This window comes from Galeopterus variegatus, unplaced genomic scaffold (genome assembly GCF_000696425.1).
Source record: "Galeopterus variegatus unplaced genomic scaffold, G_variegatus-3.0.2 Scaffold16464, whole genome shotgun sequence".
In the NCBI taxonomy this organism is placed as follows: Eukaryota; Metazoa; Chordata; class Mammalia; order Dermoptera; family Cynocephalidae; genus Galeopterus; species Galeopterus variegatus.
The window spans coordinates 5,544-12,376 of NW_007742575.1; the positions used below are offsets into that span (position 1 = coordinate 5,544).

The window sequence follows — 6,833 nt, forward strand, 5'->3', positions numbered from 1 at the left end:
CTCAGCGTGTGACTTCCTGTTCATTTCCTCCTCACAGAGTAAAACCCTGACCTGTGTGTGAGCTCCTCATAGCCCAAAGTCTTTGGAAGATAAAAAGGATGCTGTGTGAAATCACCAGGATCACACAGTATGTGTGGCTCAGGGTGACCAAAAGGGTTTCTACCACCTCAACTGCCTCATACCTGGACACCTCCTGACTGGTTTACTTAGCAGCTGGCACAGGAGACCATTCTTGAGAAATCCCACCACCATCCACGTGTCTCATGTTGTTCATCACAAACAGAACATGTGGAATGTCCTGCAGGCCTCCTGGTCTTGCAAGTTTCATCCTCCTGTTAGCTTGTTACAACCCATGGTCTACACACACAACTCTACACATTGCCCTCACTGGTACAATTAGCATCTGAGATGTCACATCCTCCTGATCCTGTCCTCATGCCTCAGGGCTCCACAAACTCTGAAACTTTAGCCCTCGGTGGCCACTCTGCCTTTCCAGAAATAATCTCTCAGTAATTAGTACAATTACTTGTGCTACAAGAGCCTAGATTAGTTAACAGTTTGAATTCTAAATGAAAGCCATTCCTCTGCTGGGTTAGAAGTTCAAGGAATAAGGGTTTTATTATAAAGAATTTATCCGATTCTTCTCCACTATTTGTAGAACCCTGTGTGCATCTCAGGGCTTCTCTCAGCTCAGACCATGAAAGTGACCAGAGCTCCTCCCAGCAAGGCTGGTCCAGCCCCTCCCCTGAGTGCCTGTGGTCATGGTGATTGACATCCCACCCACCTGACACCTGGCCCTCTTCCTGTGAGGACACCCGCCATCCATCCACAGTGTGATAAGTTCATCACTGCTGACAAAATCCACTCTTGAGATGCAGCAATCGCTCCTGACCAGAACTTTTCATACCCTAATGTGGTTTGATCTTGTTTCCACAGTGCTTCTGCCAAAACCTTGGGGAAAGAGAGTTTTTGTGGCTGCCCCCACCTTAGATGAAAGGGATTCAGAAAGACAAGTTTCCTGTCGGGACTGTGGCTCCTGAGCATTTCACACTGTAAATCGTTCACAACACTCAGCTGCAACAGACCCAGTGCACGTTTCTAGCTTCATCTTGTGCTAGTTGATGTGTTGTCCAGCAGACTCCGCCCCAGATCACCTGATGTCCTGACCTTGTTCTCCCTTAAAGTTCTTGTCTCTCTCCAGATTACAGGTGTCTTGTTTGTCTTATAACTTCAGTTATCTGAAATACTGAATAAAGTTTGCTAAATCTCACTTTCTCCAGATTGTGTTTGAAGTTGTTGTTATGATAGGAAGCACAAACAGTTACTCAGCTGCCCACCTCTCCATGCTGAACAGCAGCTAGATTTGTAGGACCAAGAAACCAGAAAATATTCAAATATTAATTAGCATCTTAATAGAAAAACTGTTTTAAATTTATTAATTGGAATACTGCCCATTCAAAGCAATAAATACTTGATACACACAAGATGGTTAAATTCACAGGTATGTATCCCAAGTAGAAAAAGCCAAGAAAACAAAAGGGCACAACATGTCATTCCACTTTTATGATTTCCAAATAATAATAATGATAATAATAATAATAATAATAATATTATTATTATTATTATTATTATTATTAATAATATATATATATCAGTAGTTGCCTGGTAGTAAAGTAGAGGAAGGGAAGAATAAAAAATAGAGAAATTACAGAAGAACAAATATTGAGAATAATTGATTTGTTCACTATATTGATAACAATGGTGGCTAAGTCAATACTTATTAATTGCACGCTTTTTGTGAAGTTTGACAAATGTCAATTACACCTCTTTTAAGTTATTGTAATTAAACAGATACTTGGGTAGGGAAGGAGTGATAGCCATGTGACCCAGCTATCCCACTGCTGGGAATGTATCCAAAGGAATGGAAATCATTAAGTCGAAGGTATACCTGTTTCCCAATGTTCATTGCAGCACTCTTTACAATAGCCAAGAGTTGGAATCAACCCAAATGTCCATCATCGGATGAGTGGATACGGAAAATGTGGTATATCTACACAATGGAATACTACTCCGCTATAAAAACGAATGAAATACTGCCATTTGCAACAACATGGATGGACCTTGAGAGAATAATATTGAGTGAAACGAGTCAGGCAGAGAAAAAGAAATACCACATGTTCTCACTCATTGGTGGGAGCTAAAAAATAAACAAATTAATTCACCCACATACACACACAAAAAAAACCCGGGGGGGTGGGGGAGAAGAGATAACAACTATACTTTTTTGAAGTTGTTACAACAAGCAAACGGAAAGGACATTCTTGGGTGGGAGGGGAGAGAGGGAGGAGGGAGGGAGGTGTCGGTGATGGGCCATAATAATCATATACATTGTATATTGACAAAATAAAAATTTAACGAAAACAAAAATAAGAAAGATAGGTGAAAATGTGTGAAGTGACAGAGACTCTTAAAACTCATCTGAATGGATTCTAGCTCTATCCGTGGTTTTAGGTAAAATGTAGAATGAAATATATCACACATGTTCTCATTATAGCAAAAAGGTCCTGCAAACTTCAGTACGAAGGTCCAACTATGTCCTGGAGTGTGTTCAGGGAGGAATGTGATCCACTGTGAGAAGCACTGCCCCAGACACTGGGATGGCACTGATAAGTCTTATGGACACTGCACATGTCCCCTATACTCCTGGGTTTACTTTTAATCTGTAAAATGGAAGGAACATTGGCACTCACAACACATGATTTTTGTGCTTGTTTAAAAATGAAAGAGCGTGATGAGTGTTGTGTATATCACAGCACAAACACACCATTAAAAAAAAATCACACTTTTTCAATGGCCGTAAAATTCTTTGTGGGCACTGTCATCTGCTCTAGGACGTGACCCCTCCATAAGCGTCCAACCCCAGGTCTAGCTATATAGCAGGAAAATATGTAAATAGGGCCTCCCTCTGCTGATGAAAACCAGCGCAGCCCTGACCCTGCAGCTCTGGGAGAGGAGCCTCAGCCCCAGGTTCCCAGGAGCTCCCATTCGGTGATCAGGACTGAACACAGACGTCCCACCATGGAGATTGGGATGAGCTGGGTTCTCCTTATGGCAATTTTTTTTTTTTTTTTGTCTTTTGTCTTTTTCCGTGTCCAGCAACGGATCGCAACCCTCAGTGTTGCCCCCGCACCGGACCGGGGACCGGCAACGGAATTGCAACCCTCGGTGTCGCTCCTGCGCCTAGCTCAGCCAGTGAGCGGGAACCGGTCTGTATGTGGGATCCGAACTCTCTGGCAGGAGCACCTCCGCGCTTCCCAAGCGGTGCACTTATCCAGTGCACCACCGGGCCGGCCCCCTTATTGCAATTTTAAAAGGTGATTTATGGAGAGTAAAAAACATTAAAAATGTGAGTGGATGCTTGTGAGAAAACAAGCGGATTTGAGTGTCATACTCTGACCAGGACGTCTCTGTGTTTTCAGGTGTCCAGTGTGAGGTGCAGCTGGTGGAGTCTGGGGGAAGCTTGGTCCAGCCTGGAGGGTCTCTGAGACTCTCCTGTGTGGCCTCTGGATTCACCGTCAGTGACTACTACATGGACTGGGTCCACCAGGCTCCAGGAAAGGGGCTGGCGTGGGTTGGTTTCATTAGAAACAAAGCTAATAGTCACAGCACATAATATGCGGTATCTGTGAAAGGCAGATTCACCATCTCAAGTGAAGATTCCAAAAGCACTGTCTATCTGCAAATGGACAGCGTGAAGTCCGAGGACACAGCTGTGCAAGAGACATAGTGAGGGGAAGTCAGTCTGTGCCCAGACACAAACCTCCATGCAAGGGCACGCGGGACCACCAGGGGGTGCGCAGGACACACTGAGCACGTGCCAGCTCTGGAGCAGGTGCAGGTGGAGGGTAAGTGCTGGTTTATGTTTGTGCTCTTGGGCTTCCTCTTCATCAAACAGTTTACCAGAAATCCCCTCTAGATTCATGACTCTGGGTTTACCACTGACATCTCTGAATTAAAGCTCTCATTGTAGCAGCAGGACATATTCTCACATGCACACTAGTCAGAGTGTCACTTATGAAATCAGAATGACTCTGCTGTGGTCCCCAGAATCAGAGTCCTGAGGAAGCTCAGAGGACCTTGTGAGTCTTTAGCCGACAGGCTCAGGGCAGAGCCTGCAGTTGGGTTTTCCTTAAAAGATGCTCTTTGAAACTCATATTTGAACCAAGAAGAGGCTGGATCAAATTCACAGACCAGTGGCATCCAGTGGATTTTACATCTGACAACCCTCCTTTGCAGGTGCACATCAGACTCAGCACTGATCAGGCTTTCTTGTGACTTTAGTGCCTCTCCACTTATAAGACACAGGATTCTGCACTTAAAAATCTCTTCTCAGTCTCTATGGTAAAATCCACTGTTGGTCTGTGGAAGCTAAGAGCGTTCTCCTCAGACAGAACTGAAGTCCCTGGGTAAAAAGATTGAGGTCTAAAAGAAGACGACAAAGGGTACAAAAGTAATTTCTGGTAATGAGTATGTACCTAATATTAATCTGGCCCCCACATCATGGGCAGGAGGGGGGCAATCAGCTTTGTATCTCATGAATATTGAAAACAAATAAATAAATAAAGAAGATGAGATTGTTGGGTCTTCTTCATTGCCTGGTGACAGCTCCCCAAAGGGAGTGTCTCAGTTGTCAGACATGGGTCTCTGGGGATGGCTGTGAGTGTACATGACTGAAAGAGACTGATTTTCTCTATTCCCAAGTGTCTTTCTTCAGGTGCAGGTTCAGGTGTTGGGCTCAACAGTGGTGAAGCCCTTGGAGAAACTCTCCCTCACTTGTGCTATCGCTGGATTCTTTATCACAACCAGTGGTTTCTGCTTTGAATTGATCCTCTGAGCCCTTGGGTAGGAGCTGTAGTGGGTGAGCTACATTTGTCCTTATGAGAAATGACACTGCAGCCTGTCCATCAAGAATTGAGTCTTCATCTCCAGAGATGTGTCTAAAAACAGTTTTTCCTGCAGTCAGCTCCATAATGGCCGAGGACATGGCTGTGTGGTACTGTGCAAGAGAAGCAGAGGCAGTGTGAGTCCAGATAAAAATCCCCCTGCAGGAGAACAGGGGACCTCCACGGAGCACTGTGGACACACACAGCAGGTGGACCTCAGGGCAGCTGCAGTGGAAGGCATGGAGGGTTTTCCCTCAGCAGCTGTGGTTTCCCACCAGGACCTGCCTCCCAAAAGCCTCCCAACACAGTAAACCCAGGTAAAATTCATCACTTTCTACATCACTTTTTTCCCCCTTTAGGAGTCAGGACTTCCTGACTTTACCTGTCTGTCTAAGGAAAGGATGTAGAAGGATATTTGGTAAAACACGTTATCCGTATATTTATAGGTGAACCAGTGAACACAGTCCTTTTATTTTCTTTTCTTTTTTGTAAGTAGTCGTAAATTACAATGCTAATTGTCAACCCGTGTGCCCATGAGGTGAGGGCCAGATTCATGCTGCAGCCATACCCATTACCAGAAATTAATTTTGTACCTCTTGTCCTCCACACACTTGTACCCCAACCACCCTGACCCTCCACCTTTCCCCCCGCCCCTCTGCACTGTAGCCCTAGGAATGTTCTCTCCCTCTGCAAGTCCAACACACCACTGTGGTCTTTCTTTCCTTCCTTCTTTTCTCTCTTAGCTCACACACATGACTGAGCACGTGTGGCAATTATCCCTCTGTGCTTTGCTTATTTCACTCAAAATAAGTTTCATCAGGCTCATTGGTTTTCTTGAAAATGGGAGTATTTCATTCTTTTTTCTGGCAGACTCGTATTCCATGGCATATATATACCACTGTTTCCTTATCCAATCATCCATTGATAGACATGTAGGTGGGTTCCATGTCTTGGCTATTGTAAACAGAGCTGCAGTGACCATGGGAGAGCAGGTAACCCCTCGACATGATGATTTCCATTACTCTGGGTATATACCCATATGGGAATTGCTGGATCATATGTTAGTTCTACTTGTAGTTGTTTGAGAAACCTAAATACTATTTTCCAACGTGTTTGTACTAATTGACAGTCCCACCAACATTGCAGCAGTGTTCCCTTCTGTCCCCATCCTCACCAGCATTTGTTATTCACCATCCTTTTGATTATAGCCAGTCTAACTGGGGTGAGGTGATATCTCAATGAAATTTTAATTCGCATTTCCCTGATGACTAGTGATGTTGAGCATTTGCTCATATATCTGTTGGCCACTTGTATGTCTTCCTTGACAACTGTCTATTCAGCTCCTTTGCCCATTTTTTAAGTGGGTTTTACTTTTTCACTTTAGAATTGCTTGAGTTCTATGTATATTTTGGACATTAATCCCTTGTTGGATGCATAGTTAGCACAGATTTTCTCCCAATCTGTAGGTTGCCTTTACACACTGTTGATTGTTTCCTTTGATATTCAGAAACTTTTTAGTTTCATATTGTTCCATTTGTTTATTTTATTTTTTTCTTCTGCTGCTTGTGCTTACAGGCTCACGTTCATACAGCTTGTGCCCTGACCTAACAACTGAAGTGTGTCATTTATATTTTCCCCTAGTAATTTTACAGTTTCAGGTCTTATGCTTAAGTCTTTAATCCATTTTGAGTTGATGTTAGCGTATGGTGAGAGATGCGTATCTAGTTTCATTCTTCTGCACATGGATATCCAGTTTCCACAGCAATACTTGTCAAAGAGACAGTCCTTTTCCCAATGTAGTTCTTTGTTTCCTTTGTCTAATATCAGATGGCTATAAGCCTGAGGGGTGACTTCTGGGTTCTCAATTCTAACGCACTGGTCTGAATGTCT

The 6,833-nt window shown here is 43.7% G+C and overlaps 1 pseudogene; it reads left to right on the plus strand.

The window, feature by feature from the left end:
• Positions 1–3,078: 3,078 nt before the first annotated feature.
• On the plus strand, positions 3,079–5,084 carry LOC103582491 (annotated as a pseudogene).
• The last annotated feature ends 1,749 nt before the right edge of the window (positions 5,085–6,833 follow it).